The following is a 20,906-nucleotide window of genomic DNA, read 5'->3' as shown; positions in this document are numbered from 1 at the left end:
AATGCTTAATTTATTGCTCGGAACTTTTTTTTTAAATAGAAATGCTTCTGCCTCAAAAGTCTAAAGAGAGAACCGCTTTCAACCTTCCTCGTGCCTTGTCTCATTTTTCTTCCTTTAAATGTCATCGGAAATCTTTGGCTTAAAAATGATAATTAATAATTCCCCACCTTCAGATTGCTTAAAAGTCCTTCGCGAAAGTGGTGGCAAGGGGAATAGGAGGAGAGGCTGTTTTATTCCTCCTTTACAGTATTATCTTCCTTTTCTCTGTTCTGGAACAAGGTCATTCTCTCAATGTCTCCTGACGCCTGCCCGTCGTACTTAACCCTAACCTTGCAGTGTAGGCCACACAAACGGAGAGAGAGAGGCTGGCGTTTAGGCGGAGAAACGGTGCCGGGCAAAGCTTGTGCGTTTTTCTCTGTTTTGCCGTTGTGTTAGCGCGACGAGGATGGAGAGTCCTCTCAAGTTCAGATCTTAGGTTATAGACTGGGCTTTGTCGTTGAAAAGAGGATTCCTGCATTGCAGGGGGGTTGGACTAGATAACCCCCCCCCAAAAAAGCTGCAATTCTATGGGAAGGATGGAGTGAAGGATCAGTTCAAAGCGCTGTCCTGGGAGCGGAGCTTCTTAGTCTCTCTGCCGGTGGATTTCACCCTCCAAGCGTCCCCCTCCCGCTTCGCATCTCAGCTCCCAGAAGTTGCCCAGGGGTAGGGTGTCGGCAGCCCGGGGTACCTGGCGCCCCGCCCCCTTTCTACGCTTCCCAAGAGGCATCTGGTTCGGCACGGTGAGAACAGGCTGCTGGGCTCGATGGCGGGCCTTCTTTGGTCGGATCCAGCAGAGGTCTCCTCAAGTTGCCTTCCTTATGAAGGTGCTTGGATTTGGGGGGCGGGGCGGGGCGGGTCGCGGGACAAGATGGGCATCTTCTGCCCCCACTTAAGATTGAGCACCGTCCGCTGATGGCGAAAGGGTCGCCGTTTTCCCTGCGCAGCGGCCGTGCGAATCCTAAGCGCCTTCCTGCCCTGGCCTTTGGCCGCGCAAGAGCGTTTCCCGCAGGATCGCGTGCGCTCTTCTTATTCCATGTGGTGCTTGCAGGAGCGCCTGTGGCAGCGCAATCCTATGCACAGCCCTACACAGAAGTACAAATTGGCTTACTCCCAGGCCAGAGTGACATTATAGTGTGACATAAAGGATGCCAGCCCAGCGCTCTCCTCCTTCCTCAACCCATTGACATGGGAGTAAGTCGCGCTGCGCACAGGGAGATTTGCTCATGAGGAAACACTGGCCAGGATCGCGCCGAAAGCAGCCACCCTCCCTGCCCATCAGAGAGGCGAGGGTCGGAGCTGATTTTGGCTTGGCATTTGGGGGGGTGCAGTCCAAAGGAAGAGGGCGCCCCTCCTTTTCCTGCTCCTTGGACTGGCGTGTATTTAAATCGGCGCCGAGACCCAGTCTTGCTCGCGATGGGGGTGGGTGGGTGGGTGGGTTTGTTGTGTCTCGCTGGCGGTTTGTTGAGTCTGCTTTGGAGAGCGAGTTGCCTTTTGAACCCACGTGGGATCGAGAGAGCTGATGGCTGCAGGGAATCCTCTTGGGCTCGAGGGAGATCGCTTCTGAGAGCGCGTGCAGCGGGGCTAGGGTGGCGCGCGTCCCAGCTGTGGAAAGGTTAGGATTTTAGGACCTCTCTCATGCCTACAGAAGGGAAGCATCAGACTCAGGTATTTCCCCTGCTCCCCGGAGGTCAAGGCCATCGATTCAATACAGGCTTAACTCCCAATCTTTCCAGATTGCAATTTTATAGTCTCAAATCCCACCCCATCCTTTGAAATCCACTTGGGAGTTTGTTTTTGTTTTTTGAAAGCGTCTCCAAGATCTAGCCAAAGTTAGGCGTTTTAAAACACCCCATTGACTTCAGTGGGAGCGTATTCCTTATTTTTGTTTTGGAGATTTATACGCCGCCTTTCGATGGAATGATGGCGGGTTGTAATGCGAAGTAATGCGAGTAGCTGGAGCTGCGCAGGCTGGTCTAGATGTTCGCGTCTAAGGCATCAACTGGGAATATCCCAATAGCTTTGATTCAGGGCTAAAGGGCATGAGTTTTGCGGATAGGTATTCTGTTCTAGGTTGTCAATTCGCCTTCAGCTTGGACAACAAATCCCAGTGCTCCAGTAAACCGGGAGGCCTTGACTGGAGAGCGCAAGCTTAGGAATACATCTGGAGATGTAATGAACACCCGAATCTGTTTCCTTCGCCGAATTCTAGAAGCTAATAAAATGAAGGGACTGTCCTTGAATTTCTATGTGGTGCACAGAAAACCGGCCTCTTCCCAGCGCTGAAATCAATAAGAAGATCTAGAGAAATAGATTGTTGCACAGGGATAGGGGTTGCGTCGTGCAGAGATCAGTAGAATCTGGAATGGACGGGTTCTAGACTGGATTACTGGATGCTAAAGAAACATTTGGGGGGGGCGCGTGGAGTGTTTGCCACAGTTGCCTGGTGAAATATTACATACACTCTCACGGGGAACCTCGGAACTTGTTTCAAAGGGCCCTTCTTGGGTCCCTGAGCATATGAAGCAATGAAGAGTGGCTCTGAGCACATGCAGAGTGCCCGTTGACTATTGAGTAATCGCTGTCCGCATACATCTTAGAGGAAAATGTCAGGCAGTCTGAAACCCTGGCCAATTTAAAAAACAAAAACAAAAACAGCAACAACTAGGCAGTGACCAGGAGGCATTAAATAAACCATCTGAAAGATCCTTTCACTCCACCCGCTTGTTTTCTCGTTTATTTAGGGATCTAAGTATTATATATTTCGCAAACGGCTCGGTGGTCCTCAAATTTCTAGAGGCTTGCCTTGGAGTTGGGGGGCTGCGGGTGAGAGTGACAAGGGGGCGTTGCCCTAAATTTACAGATCTGAATCTAAGCTCGGTATGGTTTCTTACGTTGCCCCTCCAGACTCACTTTTCCAAGAGTCCCGGCCCCGATGGTGGGAACTGTATTCCAAACCACCTGGAAGAGGCACCAGGTTGGCGCAAAAATAGTAGTAACCTTGACCGGGATTAGGGAGAAGAGTTTTCGGGCTTCGGGGAAGTCGGAGCCCCGGGGAAAATTTTAAAATAAAAGGAGGATTAAAGACATGTGAATGCTAACCTTTATACTGGGGAAGAGACCAGTGTATTAGGATGCAATTCGGTGCATAGGTAGGACAACTTGGAGCCGTTGATGCGCAGCGCAATCCTATGCCTCTCTACTCAGAGGTAAGCCGGAATGAGTTCAGACACTCTTTCCAGCTAGGTGTATAGGATGGGAGCGCAAAAACCCGGATTGCAGCCAGGGCTGGCTGCAGTCTTATGCACACTTACATGCGTTGCTGGGTCCCCCCCCTTTTGAAATAGACCTTCGTAGGATCTGCTACGCCTCAAGCGCTGCGCTGTTCTGAAGATCCCTCCGTTTTCTCCCTTCCTGGTTGGCTGCATCGAGCAAAACAGGCTTTCCAAAGTTTGCAGGCTTATAGAAGGAGGCTGCCTCCCGCCCATTCACCTGGAAGAAATCCTTGCTATTTTATCCGAAGGTTGCCTTTTTAGAGCAAAACCCCACTTTCTTTAAACTCAGCGGGACGTGCTTCGGAACGGGGGTGCAAACTTGAATTAAATATTGTGGGGGCCCAGGTAAGCCCCGCACCGCATAATCGATCACATGATTGTGGGGGCTGAAGTTGGCTGCTATGCTTCGGAATCCACAGCTGCGCGCTGTCTGGCAGCGTTTTCTGACCGATCCTCCTGTCCTTTTTTAAGCAAATAAATAAATGCCCAAATGGAGCCCCTTTTAAAGGATTAACAATTGCAGGAAGGCACGATCTGTCTGCAGCTGTTCCCCCCTGCTAGATTCTGCAAATGTATTCGTTGAATGTATAGCTTGACTGTGGAGCTGACCGGACACAGATCTGTTCAGCTTCTGCAATGTTACAAGATGATGTTGGACTGCAACCATCATCCTAGCCCATTGGCCGTGTTTGGTTGGGGATGCTGGGAGCTGGTGGCGGGGGTCAGAGATTTCCAGTCCCTAGCGGTGCAGTGATAATGTCCCCTCGCCCCCCCCGCCCCCCCAGTACCCACTGTTTTGTCTGTCTCCGCCGCTGGATATTTTCTCGAAGCGCTGAGCTTCGTTTTCATAGGGAGTAGTTCTAGTAGAGTAGAGAGTGCTTCTGAGCACGTGCAGAAGGCCTTTCCTTTCAGGGCCCGTGTAACCAGACCTTGATTGTAGCGCATCAAGAATTAGAATTGGACCCAAGACGAACGATCCAACTTTGGGGGATCATGAGCACTCCTTGGAGGGAAGCCGTTTTTAAAATGAAAATTGACCACTGGTGACCCCAAAGGGAGGGTTCACCTTAATTTCCACACCCGCACCTCCATTGCCCCTGTCCTCTGGGGAGCATAAAATCTGCGATGGTGGCCTGTTTGCAAAAATTTATTGGTTTCCCCCGACACACGGACCGATTTCATTTTTCATGTTTTCATTTTTTGCCTGTGTAGGATTTTGGCTTTCTTCTTTTCTAATCTTGAGCCGTTTGCCTGTTTCAGGAGCTAAATAATGTATTGCAAAGTAGGTGAAAAGGGCGGGCCAGCAATATTTCACTAAAAGTCCCTTCTGTAAATCGGAAGAAAACCCAAGTCTGTGTAACGGGACTTTAAGCGGAAACATAAGCATGTTTACTCAGAAGTAAGCCCCCTCTGAGTTCAATAGGAGTTGCTTTGCAGGCTTCCTTTGGGGGTAATAAATCTGCAGCAAAAGCCCCTACCTGGGGGTGGGGGGTGGGGGAAGCCAGTGTGGTGGAGCGGTTAATGCGCTAGCCTAGGAGCCAAGAGATCCGGGTTTCAATACCCATTTGCCCATGAAGCTCGCTGGGTGACCCTGGACCTGCTACAATCTTTCAGTTTAACCAGATTTACAATGTTGCTGTGCGGGGAGAACCAAGCGCCTTGCAAGAAAAGCCGGGTATAAATGTAAATAAATGTAATAATAATAATAATAATAATAATAATAATAATAATAATAATAATAATAATGGCAAGCACATACTTTTCGCATTGGAACACGAGGAATTCCTAGAGCAGTTGTGTGCATGTCTATTTAAAAGTGAAGGCAGCGAGTTCAATCGGTTACGTATAGCCTGTTAAGCGTGTACAGGATTGCATTTCTTAAAAGTGCATAACTCTGGCTGAGCTGTCAGGGAAGTCCCGGCGCAGGCGATGTTTGTGAGAAGGTGCGCCAGCTTTCAGGCTCTGCAGAGCTCCTCTTCAGGCAGTCTGCGGTTAGGGGACTGTACCTGTTTCTCTCCCTTGCTGGTGCTCCTGCGCTTTCAGCAGTACTTGCGCAGCAGCACATCAGGTGGAAGGAAGCTTTCTTCATTTCTTATTCTTCCTGACAAAAATTCCTTCCCTCTAAAGCATTTGGGGAGCGGAAGTAAATCAACAACACGCGATCCCTCAAATCAGGGTGCACAACTAAGGGTTTGCCACCATGCAGTGTAACCCCTAAACCAAGGAGACGCAGGGGTACACCCACCCACCCAAACATGTGTACAAGGGACCATTTAAAGGAGCCCGATTTATTAAATAAATATCCTATGCACATAATTACTCCGAAGCCCAATTGTGGCCAGTAGGTCATACTTCCGGGTAAGCGTGCGTAAAATTGCGTTGTTAGGATCCGTTTTCCTGAGCGAGCGAGATCCTGCTGAGATCCGCCCTTTTTGGAGCGGCAGCAGTCGAGACCTCCTCTCTGCCCATTTTATTGGGAAGGAAATCTCATTGCCTCCTCTCCGATGGGACGTTTCTCCCTGCCCAGGAAAGTGGTCGTGAGATGGTTTGCAAACTTGAGTGGGTGGCGTCCGTCTGCATCGTCCATGAAAGGCTGGCTTGGTGACTTGAGGTCGCCTTATTCTTAGCTAGCCAAAAGTCAAAAAGAAAAGACCATTCTGAGCACCGACAAAAGAGAGAGAGAGAGAAAAGTCGATTGATTTTAAGCTGCTCCACAGCCCATTCAACAAAAGAATCTTGCCAGAAAATAAGATGGGAATGCGTTCTCAGGTTTAAGCGTAAAATGATAGTTTAGCCTGAAAAGACGGTTGTTTGTCTTTCTAAACGTCTGGCTTTCTAAACGTTAAAGCAAGTTACAAGTTTCATAAGAGACAATTCTGCTCAGCTTTCCATACAACTCTTTCTCGTGGGCTGCAGCTAAACCCTCCACCCACGCCCCCTGAAGTCTGGGTTGTAAAACAGCCTTATTACTTGGATTTCCTTTCTTTCCAAAGGGAAAAAAATGCTCCTGAGATCCCTTCTCAACAAATTGTCCCCAAGATACTGAAATGCGATTAGGCTGTAAATTTCAAGGATCCTTTGGATGCAGGTTCCCAGCCTGATGCACTTCTAGTTAGAAGCAAACCCCTTTAAGTTCAGTGGGGTTTGCCTCCAGGTAAGTATGCGTATAAGATTTCAGCCTTTAAGCGAAAGCACCTCTGGGAGTTGTGCAAAAGCCTAAGCAATAATTTGGGAGGTTTTGGCTACACATCTGTGCAAATATTTTCCCTGGTTCCTAAGCAAGTTGGGCGAGGGGAGGGGAACCTGGTGCTCTCAGTGACCTAAGAGTAAAACAGCAGGTTGGGGAGAAAAAGAGCATCATTTGGATGGATGCCTCCCAGGCCAGGCGAGTTGATTCACGGGTCATTGATCTGTCTAGCCAAAGGCTGTTTGATCTATCCATTTCCATGCTGGAAAGTCGTGTGGGCTGAAGCACATCTGAAAACTATACAAAACTGGAAGGCTGAGGAAGTGGGGAAGGTGGTTTGTTTTTTTCCTATTTTATAATTTGTGCGCCACAGGCTGGGTGGGGAGGACGCTCTGTGCTTTTCACCTGCACTTTTGTAAAATATATTCCTACGGTATCTCAAATTGTCTGTGCAATCAATTCTCTGAAATTATCTACTCATCCCTCAATCTGATAAATTTATTTCTTTATGTCTGTCTCTTTTCCATAGTCCCATTTTCCACAGATTTTTTTTCTGTGTGCAAAGGATCTGTTTGATTACTTTAAGATGGGAGCATCACTTGTAGTTTATAACCGTGTGTGTGTGTGTGTGTGTGTGTGTGTCTGAAGAAACAAATGAACTCCACATCCCAATAATAGACTGGGTGGGAAATCAGCCAAGCTCCTCCTTTTTCTTCCTCTCTTTTGTCTGGAATGAGATTAGCCCTTCCTTAAATATTGTCTACATATTCTCATCCTTGATCCGGGATATGCAGTCTTCGGCCCTGCAGATGTTGCTGGTCTCCAACTCCCATCAGCTCCAGCCAGCATGGGATGATGGGAGTTGTAGTCCAGCAACATCTGTGTGGAATAACAGCGGCGATACGTCTTAAATGCATTACAGTAAGCCTGCAATTTATGCAGGGGGTTGCGTTCCAGGGGTTGCACCTAAAGCAAACATTGCGTACAGCAGGGGTCAGCAAACTTTTTCAGCAGGGGGCCGGTCCACTGTCCCTCAGACCTTGTGGGGGGCCGGACTATATTTTGAAAAAATAATAATGAACGAATTCTTATGCCCCACAAATAACCCAGAGATGCATTTTAAATAAAAGGACACGTTCTACTCATGTAAAAAACACCAGGCAGGCCCCACAAATAACCCAGAGATGCAATTTAAATACAAGGACACATTCTACTCATGTAAAAACATGCTGATCCCCGGACCGTCCGCGGGCTGGATTTGGAAGACGATTGGGCCGCATCCGGCCCCCGGGCCTTAGTTTGGGGTCCCCTGGCGTACAGTATAGTCAAAACACATTGGTTCAGGGGCGGGTGGGATTGCCCAAGTCACTTTTTCGAGGAATCTTGCTCCTTTTTTAAAATTTATGTTGCCACACGGGCGAGTTAAATGCACATAAATTGCGGGCTTACTATAATCGAATGCAAGAGGAAGGTATCCCTCTGTAGAGAGGAATGCGGAGGTTGAGAAATGCTCAGTTGTTTTTTTTTGTGTCAGTTAGGAATGGATCAGGCTGATTCCATGGTTGTGTAAAGCTATTTCCACTTAGCCTAGAATTGGCTGGTGCAATGCAGGCAGCGGTGGCAGTCGACTGGGGTGGGGACATTCGCCATTCCTCTTTCTTCTATTCCCTTGGTCCATCTTCCTTAACTCAATCAGTTGCACAGTTAGGTAATGCTAGACTTCTGGATTTAAAGGTCTTGTGGGCCACAGCTCGTCTTTAGATGATCGTTGCGCTAATTTCACTTCCTGCAAAATGTGATAAGCTAGTCCTGCTGCATTTTTTTTGTTGGGGGGGGGAATGAAGTCCTGCTTCTCTTTCCTCTGAGTGGGGCCTTGCACCTCTATCACAAAGTCTTATCCTCATGGCACCATCGAACCTAACTCCTCCAGGTCAGGAGATAGTAAGTAGCTCAAATTAAAATATTCAACTGAACTAGGTCAGGTTGGTGAAGTATGAGAGTCTCCTGGTTTCTCAGTGCTCCTTAAGCAGTTCTTTATGGTACAGGTTTGAAGGGGAGGGTCTTGGACTAGGGGTTGTGAGATTCAAGTTCACATCCCTGCTCAACCGTGAAGGTCACAGGGTGATTTTGCGCCCCCCCCATCTCATCTAATCTATTGTGAGGATAATATGCATGGAGGGAAACACCATGTACATTGGCCCTTAGCTCATTAGTTTTATATAGTTTTTATTTGATTTTACAGATATAAACTTATAGCAAAGTCAATTACAAATCTATATAAAGAGATTACTCTGAATCTCATGACTCCCCCCCCTCCTCTCCATGGGTCCTAATGTCAACATTTACAACTACATATCAATTCATTATCCACATTTTTTCTATCCATCTGAATTATCCATAGTCGTCGTTACCTTACAAGTGAGGTTAAAATCCTGCTAATGTTTTCATCTGCTTACAATGGTCTCCTAAATAAATTACAAATTTTACCCATTCTTTTTAAAGTTCTTGTCCCTTTTGGTTCCTGAGCCTTCAAGTTAATTTTGCCATTTCGGCATAGTCCATCAACTTGGTTTGCCATTTCCCCCTGGTTGGAATTGTTTTTTCTTTCCATCTCTGGGCTAGTAACATCCGTGCGGCTGTTGTCACATATATAAGTATTCTTTTCTGATCCTTTCGAATCTCGGTACCTATAATTCCTAATAAAAAAGCTTCTGGTTTTTTAACAAACATTATTTTAAGCTCTCTCCCCCCCATTTCATCTCCCAGAAAGTTTTTACTACCTTAGATGACCACCACATATGATAAAAGGTACCTTCTTTTTCTTTACATTTCCAGCAGGTATTTGTGCTTGTTCTATACATTTTTGCTAACTTACTAGGAGTCAAATACCACCGGTACATCATTTTCATATAATTTTCCTTCAATGCACAACATGCTGTAAATTTCAAATCTGTTTTCTATAACTTCTCCCAATCTGCCACAAAATTAATAAATAAATTAATCCAATACATTAACTGAAAGATATACAAGGCTAGCTGGATTGTAAAAGACTGGGGTGAGGAGATCCCATTGGTGGAAATGGGCTATTTTGCAGAGCTGCCATCATATGGGAGGTAATAAAAGGGCATGGTGCCATACAAAGAGAAAACGTTCTTGAAAAGGAAAGACCAGATGGGTGTCACTGGAGTAGAGTTGAAAGACTTCTCTTCCAAAACCCACTAGTATCTGCTAATTAATTATCTTTCAAAGAGGCTTTCACAGAAATTAATTTCTTTTACAGGATTAATCTGTAAAAAGGGCTGTTGATTGATTAAAAGATTTTCAGTTGACTTATCTCCTGGCTTCCCATTAATTCATTTAAAGGAAGAAGCATATTGCAAAAGTCTTGATAGGTTTCTTCTTGAGGAGACCTGCAGTGTTTCTCTGAAGTGTGAGAGAGATTGATAATGCTGTAAATAAGCTACTCCTTATTGCTAGAGAAAAGGGACCCAGGTGGCGCTGTGGGTTAAACCACTGAGCCTAGGCTAGGGCTTGCTGATCAGAAGGTTGGCTGTTCGAATCCCTGCGACGGGGTGAGCTCCCGTTGCTCGGTCCCAGCTCCTGCCAACCTAGCAGTTCAAAAGCACGTCAAAATGCAAGTAGATAAATAGGAACCACTACAGCGGGAAGGTAAATGGCGTTTCCGTGTGCTGCTCTCGTTCGCCAGGAGTGGCTTTGTCATGCTGGCCACATGACCTGGAAGCTGTACACCGGCTCCCTCGGCCAATAATGCGAGATGAGCGCGCAACCCCAGAGTCGGTCACAACTGGACCTAATGGTCAGGGGTCCCTTTACCCTTTACCTATTGCTAGAAAGGCCGTATTTAGTATTTTCAAAAGAAACTAAAGGATTTGAATAATTCCCCCTCTTCAGAATATTTTTACTGGTTTTTCCTCATTTATCTAAAATCTGAATGATTTAAATCTCTGCAATTAAAACTTGTCATTGCTTGTTCTGCCAGTTCAAGTTTGCAGCTCCACAGAGGGAGGTCCTGGGACACTAGACGTTGTGGAAATCCAATTCCCCTTGCTAAAGAAGTTGTGTTTTTTAATTCCAGATATGTGATCTGTTACACCAGTGATGAATAGTGTAGGGCAGGGGTTCCCAACAAAATTTTCTCGAGGACCCCTCATCGAGCCGTTATTGTGACAAGGACCCCCATTAATTCCTAATCCTAAAATTAAAAAGTGAGAGCCAAATTAAGAGTCTTTTTATATTTTATATTTATACGTTTTTTACAGTTCTTCCTCTTCATCTGTAGGCCTTTGTCATTTTAACGAACCACTTTTTAACCAACGGTCCATTTTTAACTACGCGAACTGTAGCTTCCGCGAAAAACAACGCTTTGTTTACAAACACTACTGTTTTGCAAAGAGGCAGAGCGCGCCAGGGAGGAGGGAGGGGAATGGAGAAGACAGGGTACCTGCGCAGTAGCGCACAAATGAAGCTGACGCGCGCAAAGCATCTTGGGGAGGTGAGCGTTAGTAGAATGTGCGCGCTGCCTCTTTGCAGAACAGTAGTGTTTGTAAAGCGCCACCTAACGGCATACAGCAGAACTACTGCCTCTATCTAATTCTAGTTTTGCGTTAGACTCTGCTCATGCAGGAAGCGGCCAAAACAAAAAATCTGTTATCATACGAAATATATTTAATATATTTTTTATTCTAATAGCATCTTGCGGACCCCTCTGGCATAGCTCGCGGACCCCTGGGGGTCCCCGGACCACCTGTTGGGAACCACTGGTGTAGGGAATTCATTCTGCTTATGTTAAAAGATGCGTTTGTCTATCAAGTTGTGTTTGAAATGTTGGCACAGGGAAAAAACTCTAGGAGAAAGCTCAGATCAAACTGATTCTGATTCAACATATGGGGGGCAATGCTATGGCAAGATCCGGACTCAGCCAGACTCAACCAGGGTTAAGTCCTCAACCCTGGTGGAACACCCAAAGATACAGTGACATTGCTGGATGGTTTAAATATCAGAAAGGGTGGTGGTGGAGACAGGAGATAGGGACTACAGTGGAACCTCGGTTTATGAACACCTCAGTTTACGAATTTTCGGTTTACGAACGCCGCGGACCCATCTGGAACGGATTAATTCACTTTCCATTACTTTCAGTGGGAAAGTTCGCTTCAGTTTATGAACGCTTCAGTTTAAGTACTCCGCGGACCGTCTGGAACAGATTAATCCACTTTCCATTACTTTCAATGGGAAAGTTTGCTTCAGGTTATGTACAGACTTCCGGAACCAATTGTGTCCATAAACCGAGGTACCACTGTAGAGAGGGAGAACTTAGGCTAGATCCTAAGGCCATTCATCTTGGTTACATAATCTGGCAACACATAAGCATTTTGAAGTCTTGTTTTCCCTCTGCGAGGCTTAAGCAGAACAGCAGCCCCACTGCTGAAGTTTGGATCTGGCTTAACTTTAGACTGGCTTAACTTCCACGGTTTTTCTTTACACCAGCTTCTTGTACATAGGATTGTACTAAAATAAAAAAATTCCTTCAGTAGCACCTTAAAGACCAACTAAGTTTTTATTTTGGTATGAGCTTTCGTGTGCATGCACACTTCTTCAGATAGTTAGTTGGTCTTTAAGGTGCTACTGAAGGAATTTTTTTATTTTACTTCGACCCAGACCAACACGGCTACCTACCTGTAATAGGATTGTACTGTATATGCACATAGCAAAGGATGCGTTGGGGCTTCAAACCGAAAGGAAAGATAATTCGAAGTGTTTTGTTTTGTTTCGATTTGATTTTTCTGCGGGCAGCAGAAACTGATGTAATTTTTCCTAGGGTGAAAAAGCTAACTGAGGGAATTAATTAGTGTAGGGAAAGTCTCATAGACTCGAAGTTATGTCATGTATGTATCATGTGGGTTTGTAGCATACAGTGGAACCTCGGTTTATGAACACCTCGGTTTATGAATTTTCGGTTTATGAACACCGCGGACCCATCTGGAACGGATTAATTCACTTTTCATTGGGAAAGTTCGCTTCAGTTTATGAACGCTTCAGTTTATGAACAGACTTCCAGAACCAATTACACCCATGCTTCGGGTTAAGTACGCTTCAGGTTGAGTACTCCGCGGACCCGTCTGGAACGGATTAATCCACTTTCCATTACTTTCAATGGGGAAGTTCGCTTCAGTTTATGAACGCTTCAGTTTATGAGCAGACTTCCGGAACCAATTGTGTTCATAAACCGAGGTACCACTGTATATGTATGTATATGTGACGTGTAATTAATGTTATTTGTTGGGTGTCCTTACGGAGAGAAACCGATCTTTCCATGTAGCACGAATGAGGTCTTCATTTCTAGCATGAGGATTTTATTAAAACTAGCTTGCGCTGGCTGGCTGGCTGGCTGGCTTCTTTCCAGCGTTTAATTTCCATTTAAGAAATAAAAGAGCTGTGCTCAGGCAACATGCTCTTAAGCCCCGACCCCTAATTCCAGATGTGTGAGGGCTGAGAAAAAACAGTCTTCACACGCAAACCTCCTTCTCCCATGTATTGGGAGAAAGAGTCGTTCTCCCCCCCCCCAACAATAAAAGGACTCTTGTTGACATCAGTCTGTCTCGAGAGACAATGGAGTACGCCTCCGGGGGTGAAGTCAATCCGCCGCAAAGTGGGGGCACAAGCCTGGGCAGTGTGTATGGAGGTCCTGGCTTGCCCAGACGACAAGACCCCCCCTTCTCTTCTTCACATGCAGGGGAAATCTAACTCACTAAGGGTTTTGGGACCCATTGCCTACCCTCACCTGGTTTAGCCAGCCAGTCGAAGACATTCCCGGGGTACGGCTACTGTCGCATGCTGACGGCTCCCAGAAGCCGCAGGTGAGAGCTGAGTGCAGGGTGGGGACCAAAGGTCGACAAACTACCCCCCAGAGGAGCACAATGTGTCCTCCACTATACTATCCCTCCCCTAACACCTCACATATCCCCATAGAAGTTCTAAGCCTAGTAAGCTGGATATCTCAGTTGGTTAGAGCAGGGGTCAGCAAAAGCAAACTATGTCAGCAGGGGGATAGTCCCTCAAACCTTGTGGGGGACCGGAGTATATTTCGGGGTGTGTGTGGAATGAACGAATTCCTATCCCCCATAAATTAACCAGAGATGCATTTTAAATAAAAGGACACATTCTACTCATGTAAAAACACGCTGACCATCCGTGGGCCGGATTTAGAAGGCGATTGGGCCGGATCTGGCCCCCGGGCCTTAGTTTGTTAGAGCATGGTGTTGATAATGCCAAGGTTGCAGGCTTGATCCCCGTAAGCGACAGCTGCATTTCCCTTCATTGCAGGGGGTGATTCTCAGGGTCCCTTCCAACAATGCAATTCTATGTTCAGGGCTCACTTTAAAGCCCATCCCCCCTGAATTTGAGATAATGGGGAGCTAGTTATGATAATCAAGAGTGGCATTCTGCACATGTTCAGGTACGTTTTTTCTTTTAAGTGCATCAGTTGCAATTGCATGTTCTTTGTCGCAATTCCGGCGTGTCAACGGTTCCGAGAACTGATGGGCTTTTACTAAAACTCTTTGCAGTAAACCGGACCGCCCCTTCGCAGTTTCCTTGCCTGCTACCTTTGACAACATTTGCAGACGGAAGGAGCGAATTTCTTGCCGTGGAGGAGGAGAGGAAGGGGGGCTGCGGGGAAGAGAATAGATTGCAAAAGCAGACCTCTCCCAGAAAATAAAAATGAGGAGGGAGGGAAGGGGAAAGACACACAATCTAGAGAATAGGGGGGGGGGGGCTCCCAAGGGTACCAGATAGGGGAATTGCGTTTCAGGACCACAAAGATGCAATGTAATCGGCTGGATTTCTCTCCGGTGCTGGCATCCTGCCATCTGGAGCAGCCATGTAACTATAGAAACTGGCTCGCTGCCTTACACCAATCAGGAAATGTAACATCACCTGAGAATGCAATGGAGAGAGCCACTTTGTTGATGCTGTGATGGGAGGGAGCCAGCCAGCCCGCCATTCCTTCTTTGCTGTTCCTATTAAGTGAAATTAGGGGAAAGCTGGGGGGGGGGAGAGATAATTGTGAAGTGGGGAGGGGAAGAGCTCATGGGCGAGGTGGGGTGTCTCTGTCCCCCAAGGAAATTGTGGAATGGAATGTGTGTGTGTGGCAAGTAAGATTTAGCGGGTTAGAAGCAGGAGAAGCAGTAGAGTTGTAAGGGAACCCGAGGGTCATCTAGTCCAACCCTCCGCAATGCAGGAATCTTCTGCACAATGTGGGGCTCGAACCCATGACCCTGAGATTAGGAGTCTGCCAACTGAGCTATCGCAGCTTCCAGTCTTAGGGACCTTTGTGGCTGATAGGTTCCCATGAAACAATGGGTGGTATTCAACTGTTTCCATCAGAGTAGACCCATTGAAAATAGTGGACAAAATGAATTCCTGTGGAACTACTCTGAGTAAAACTTAAGTTTGAATACCACCCTCTGAAACGAAGATGGGTTTTGATTTTTGATTCCCCCCCACCAAATTAAATCACTGGCTGTGTGTCTCTCTTTCTCTGTTTCCCCTCCAACCCTTCAAGTTAAGTTATTTTTTTGTGCTTGTTAAATTTTTTTAAAAAATAATAATTTTAAAGCTAGACATTGGAGGGAAAAGAGGGATGAAAGCATGTGTGCTTGTAGCAGAGGGCAGAGGGCCTTCTTGGTAGTGGCGCCTGCCCTGTGGAACACCCTCCCATCAGATGTCAAGGAAATAAACAACTATATGACTTTCAGAATGTATCTGATGGCAGCCCTGTTTAGGGAAGTTTTTAATGTTTGATATTTTATCGTGTTTTTAATATTCTATTGGGAGCTGCCCAGAGTGGCTGGGGAAACCCAGCCAGATGGGCAGGGTATAAATAATGAATTCTTCTTCTTCTTATTATTATTATTACTCCTCCTAAACCTGGGAATGCATGTGGCAGAGGTGGAAATAAGTGTGTCTATATCAGGCATCCCCAAACTGCGGCCCTCCAGATGTTTTGGCCTACAACTCCCATGATCCCTAGCTAACAAGACCAGTGGTCAGGGATGATGGGAATTGTAGTCCAAAATATCTGGAGGGCCGAAGTTTGGGGATGCCTAGTCTATATTGTGTTTTGCAGACTTGTCACAAAACCCCTAACTCCCTGCTTTTGGGCAGTGCTTATATCATAGGGAAGGCACGGAGAGGGACTCTCTGTCCTTTACGGCCCCTTAATTTTTATTTTTATGGGGATTTAACTTGTTGATCTGAAATCTGTTACCAAGATCACTTCTTTTTAAAACACACACACACTCACACTCACACTCATCCTTTCCCCTCTCTTTGTCATGAAAGTTAATGTCTCTTTATAAACTATTTCCAATGGTTGTGGGATTCTGCTAATTCCTATCCACCCCAGCCTACGGTTTACTCTGAAGAAGACAATGCCAACTTTCTTAACATGGCTCTTATTTTCCTAAGGGAAAGCAATAAATAAGGGTGCAGGAAGCATAGAATGTGATTTCCCCCCAAAAAAGCACCATTTCTTCCTCCATTTTGTGGCGGACTTTGAGCACAGGCCCATGCAGGACCAGCCCTAACAGGCAACTCCCTGGGCAGATGCCATGCATGGAATGTGTTGTGGGTGCCATTTTGTTCCTCACCTCAGGTAGCAAAATGTTGTGGGCTAACTCTGGGCCCATGGCACAAATGTACATTAAATGTACATATACCAATTTATGTGTACGGAAGAAAATTTAGACCAGGTTTCGGTCTCCTGTGAGAAAAGTTTTTTTTAAAAAATGTAAAGGGGAAAAAACCCCCCAAAAATGTGGAAGGGCAAAAGATCCATGTGGGAAAGACCCTTTGAGGAACTTCTTTAAGAAGCGGAAGGGACTACCATGGAACCAGTGACGATATCTCCTAGATTTAGGCTCCGGGAGGGGGAAAGGACGGCAAATTCCCCTGCACCTTTTCTTGGGTGCTCCACACAAAGTGAAAATGGTGGTGCTGTTGGGCCAGAGGGGTGCGGTTGGGGCCTGGCAAATACTAAGTTCCCCCACCCTCTGGAAGCTGCAAGGGGCAGTTTAATAGCTATAAGTGAATGCCAATAGCAAGTGAATGGCAAGTAAAAGGCACATAAGGAGTTTCTCCCAATGGTGTCCTCTATGTGCCCCAAGAAAATTGCGGAGGGGAAAAAAATGAGGTTGGGGGCGATGAGTAAATAAAAATGGAAGCGATATGTGTATCCTAATGGATCAAAACAAAAGGCGTGTATGAGGGAGAGACTCAAAACATCCTTTCCTCACCTCTCTCCCCTAAATTAGCATGTGCGGCTATGTTTGTGGCAATGTTGGCTTGTTTGTTGGCAGTTTAAAGAATCCCAAAACTTGGCTTAACAGGAGTGGTGTGGAGGGGAAAGGGGAGCTTTTTTTAAAACAAGCTGGTTTCCTTGATGAAACCTGAGACCGTCGCCTCCATCGAATTTCATATCTAGACCTTTTGCTGTTGAAACAGACAGAGCGAGCGAAATAATTTCTCCTCCATGCGTACGGCTGCTTGCCTCTTATTCAGCTTTCCTTTCTCTTATGCCTCTCAGGATACGCCCCCTCCCGTATAGGGAGAAAAGGTTGACTTCTGTCCCGAGCTGTTTCTGCTTTTCATCAGCAGATCCTGCGCCCACCTGAAAAGATTTTTTAAAGCAATACAAGAATGGTGCGCCCTTTTTTTTTTTTTTTGCAAAGAGCTGGGGTATCTGAGGAATCTGTGACCCTCCAAATATTTCTCGATTATGCCTGGGCCTGACGGTTGAGACCAGCAAACATCTGGAAGCCTTGAAATGAAATAGGGCTTCACCTTTTGCAGTTATGTTCTGCCACCATTGCTGATGTAAAATTCAACTAGTTATCTGGCTGGTTTCCATAACATGGATCTGAGGGGGCATTTTATCCTTTGCTTTGGGTGGTGGTAGGAATTGCCCAGGCCCAGAAACGATGCAGGTCTCAAACCAATTTGCAAACACCACACGCTGGTATGGCGTTTCTTTCTTTTTCTTTTTTTCGTTGCCTGCTTTCCCCATCTTCCTCCTCCTCCTCCTCCCTTCCTTCCCCTCTTCCCCCCCCCCCACCTCCACCTTTGGTAGTTGCAATAATAATCTGGCTTCTTGCCAAGTATAGGCGTTACTATGGAAACAGAAAAGCTGCCTCCGTGAGCCAGGAGGGGTTGTGGCTTCTAATGTCTCCTATTGTATATATTCAGCTGTATATAGTAGAGAGAAAAAGAGGGAGAACTATGATCACAGGATTCCCCCCTTCCTTTAAACCCTTCCTACATTTGATTGTATAAAAACGAGGCTGCATTTCCTGGAAGAAACAGAGAAGGGACGGGGGGGGGGGGGAGAGAGAGAGAGAAAGAAAAGGCCCACACCCCTTTTCCCCATCCTTGAAAACACCCAACATGCTGCTAAATTTCCTCATCAGCCACAAAGGAGAAAGCAACTTATTTTCTTCTTTGCATTTTAATATCGAGAGGGAGGGGATGCTTTCGAAAATGTTTCCCCACCCCTGTTGTTTTCCCCTTCCCCATTTTAAAATGGAGGCCTTGATCCAAGGAGCTGCAAAGGCAGTGGAAGCTGTGGCTCCCCCTTGATGTGCAGAAATAGAGCCTAATTGTGGCACATGAAGGGGGTCCCAATGTGTGTGTGTGGGGGGTCCACCCGTGAAGTTGTTATTGAGGCGCCTGCCATTGCAAGGTGCCATAGAAAGGTTATGGCAGAAGGGGAGGCAGACCCTACCCAGAGGCTTAAATGTTAATCTGGTAAGGCTACATACATGAGCCTTATGGGACCCTTCCCTCCCTGCCCCCCCCAGCAGACTCTGTTCAGGAGATCCACATGCCTTATTTGTTTCTGTACAATTATTCCACTATGTTGTGTTGACTGGGCCCAGGGATGGCCCAAGACAGTTGGCTGCCTGAGGCAAAGGGCAATACAATGCCCTCCCCTCTCTATTTCACGTAGAGAAGCCAGTTGAATATTTCCTTAACGCAGATGAGGGGGCAGGAGGCTTGTTTAGGATGGGCAATACAGCCTGGGGGGGCACAAACAGCTGTATAATTACTTTGAGACTTGCTATAGGGTTTTGTTTTAGTCAGTATTTGGGGGGGGGGAACCGACTCTCTTTTTCAAATACATTTTAAAAAAAGATAGGAAGACTACGAAGAGAAGTACGGCAGAAGAACAAACAAAACAGCAGACTCGAGACGGGATCAATGTATCTATCGGTCTGAATCAGGGGAGCAATGGAAGGCTATGTCATTGTTACTGTGCCTGACAGCCAAACTTAACAAATGGCCCAACGTTAAGTCATCCTCTGTTCCATATGCAGGAATGAGACGCGGGTGGTGCTGTGGTCTAAACCACTGAGCCTCTTGGGCTTGCCAATAGGAGGGTCGGCGGTTCAAATCCCCGCAACGGGGCTCCCATTGCTCTGTCCCAGCTCCTGTCAACCTAGCAGTTCGAAAGCATGCCAGTGCAAGTAGATAAATAGGTACTGCTCTGGTGGGCAGGTAAATGGCGCTTCTGTGTGCTCTGCCTTCTGTCACGGTGTTCTGTTGCACCAAAAGCAGTTTAGTCATGCTGGCCACATGACCCGGAAAGCTGTCTGTGGACAAACGCCAGCTCCCTCGGCCTGAAAGCAAGATGATTGCTGCAACCCCATAGTCACCTTTGACTGGACTTAATTGTCCAGGGGTCCTTTACCGTTACCATATGCGGATGTGGGAAAGAAACGCAGCACACAATCTGAAGTTGAAGCCACAGCATCTGACAACATTGCAGGGTCTTCTGGGGTGTGTGTGCGCACTTTTTTGCCCTTATGGTTGCAGAGGTGATCTTTGAAAAGGTGTGGCACAAGACCTGGTTGCATATCAGCAGTGAGCTAGTGCCCTTGGGTTAATATTAATGGAGCACCAAAAATCCATCAAGGATGGATTTTTCACCCCCATTCAGTTTAGCTAGGGATCAACTTGACGCTCTAGAAAAAGCATCTCATTGTATTCAAAATTGTGCCAGATCAGCTTTAGAATAAGTATTTTATGATACTCTTCATCTGGCACCTTAATGATGCATTGGAGTCGGGAAGAGAGGCTTCCCTAGTCTTGCAAATGCTTACAAAAGTTAATTTAACTTGCTGTCACCTAGACTACCCCTCACCCATGCCAGTGAATATGGCAAGCTACTTTCCTAGCAGGAAATATTGCTTAGCCTGAACATGTTTGGGGCTTGCAGTTGGTGTATGTTTGCAAGTCTGCTAAAGAATAGTGTCCCAAAAGTCAAAATTCTGTCAGATTATATACTCTCTGCACTGCATTTTTTATTTTATGGATTTATTTAGATTCCTTGGGCTTCCTTTTTTGGAAGAAATGGTAGGATTTTAAAAATAATTTTCTATGATACCATTACATACTGTATATATACACTGACTTTTTGTATTGGTCCTCTGGGAATTGAAAACCCCCAGTAGTTTGCATGCCCCCCCCAGCAGTTTGCATGCCCCCCAGCTCTGGGGGCTGCAAAGATATCCCGTCCCCATTGTATCTGATGGCACTACTCAGGATATAATATGGAAAGAGCTTGTTTGTTCCCCAGATGGCTTGCAATCTGCATTTGATAGGCAAGTATACTGAGATCAATGTACAGACTGTGACAGCCCTATGCATACAGGTGTACAGAAGATAGCATCCCAAGTCAAGATTGAAAAAACCTCCCCTTTTCACTTCAGGGTGTGGGATTGCTCTGAAAGTGTATGAGCAATATCGGGTGAGGTCTCCAAAAAACAGAGAACGAGGAACTGAGCAAGCTTTTTCTGTGGTCAGAGTTTCAGTGACTCTGTCTTTTATGTGCAGAATTCCTTTATTCTTCTTCAGAGGCAGCTTAATAAATGATGCAACCTGAATAACCTGTATAGGGCACAAAATTCATTTTTATATGTGCATTAAGAAAAGCACAGTTGATACCCATCACTGCCCCTAGGAGAACTCCAAAGCACACAGTTTCTTGCAGCCTGCTCTGGTATCCCGGAATGGATTCAAACTTCAAGAAAGAAGATTCCACCTAAACATTAGGAAGAACTTCCTGACAGTAAGAGCTGTTCGGCAGTGGAATTTGCTACCAAGGAGTGTGGTGGAGTCTCCTTCTTTGGAGGTCTTTAAGCAGAGGCTTGACAGGCATATGTCAAGAATGCTTTGATGGTGTTTCCTGCTTGGCAGGGGGTTGGACTGGATGGCCCTTGTGGTCTCTTCCAACTCTATGATTCTATGATTCTATGAAATATTTGGCTATTGCCGCAAATTTTCAGCATGACTGAGGCTGTCTTATTTACCCTGGGTCTTTTTTCCCCTCCTTC

The 20,906-nt window shown here is 46.2% G+C and overlaps 1 protein-coding gene across 4 annotated transcripts in view; it reads left to right on the top strand.

The window, feature by feature from the left end:
- PCGF2 (polycomb group ring finger 2) overlaps positions 1-20,906 on the top strand; it is a 39,922-nt gene that overhangs the window by 2,844 nt on the left and 16,172 nt on the right. Inside the window, exon 1 of one of the 4 annotated variants that reach the window (XM_035137249.2) lies at positions 19,124-20,641. The exons of the other annotated variants lie outside the window; for them this stretch is intronic. The gene's annotated coding sequence lies outside the window, so the exon portion shown is untranslated. Of the gene's footprint in view, positions 1-19,123; positions 20,642-20,906 lie in introns of those variants that run through there. 4 annotated transcript variants of the gene reach the window in all.

Source organism: Zootoca vivipara, chromosome 13 (assembly GCF_963506605.1).
Source record: "Zootoca vivipara chromosome 13, rZooViv1.1, whole genome shotgun sequence".
NCBI lineage: Eukaryota > Metazoa > Chordata > Lepidosauria > Squamata > Lacertidae > Zootoca > Zootoca vivipara.
This window is presented reverse-complemented; position numbering and strand designations above follow the sequence as displayed.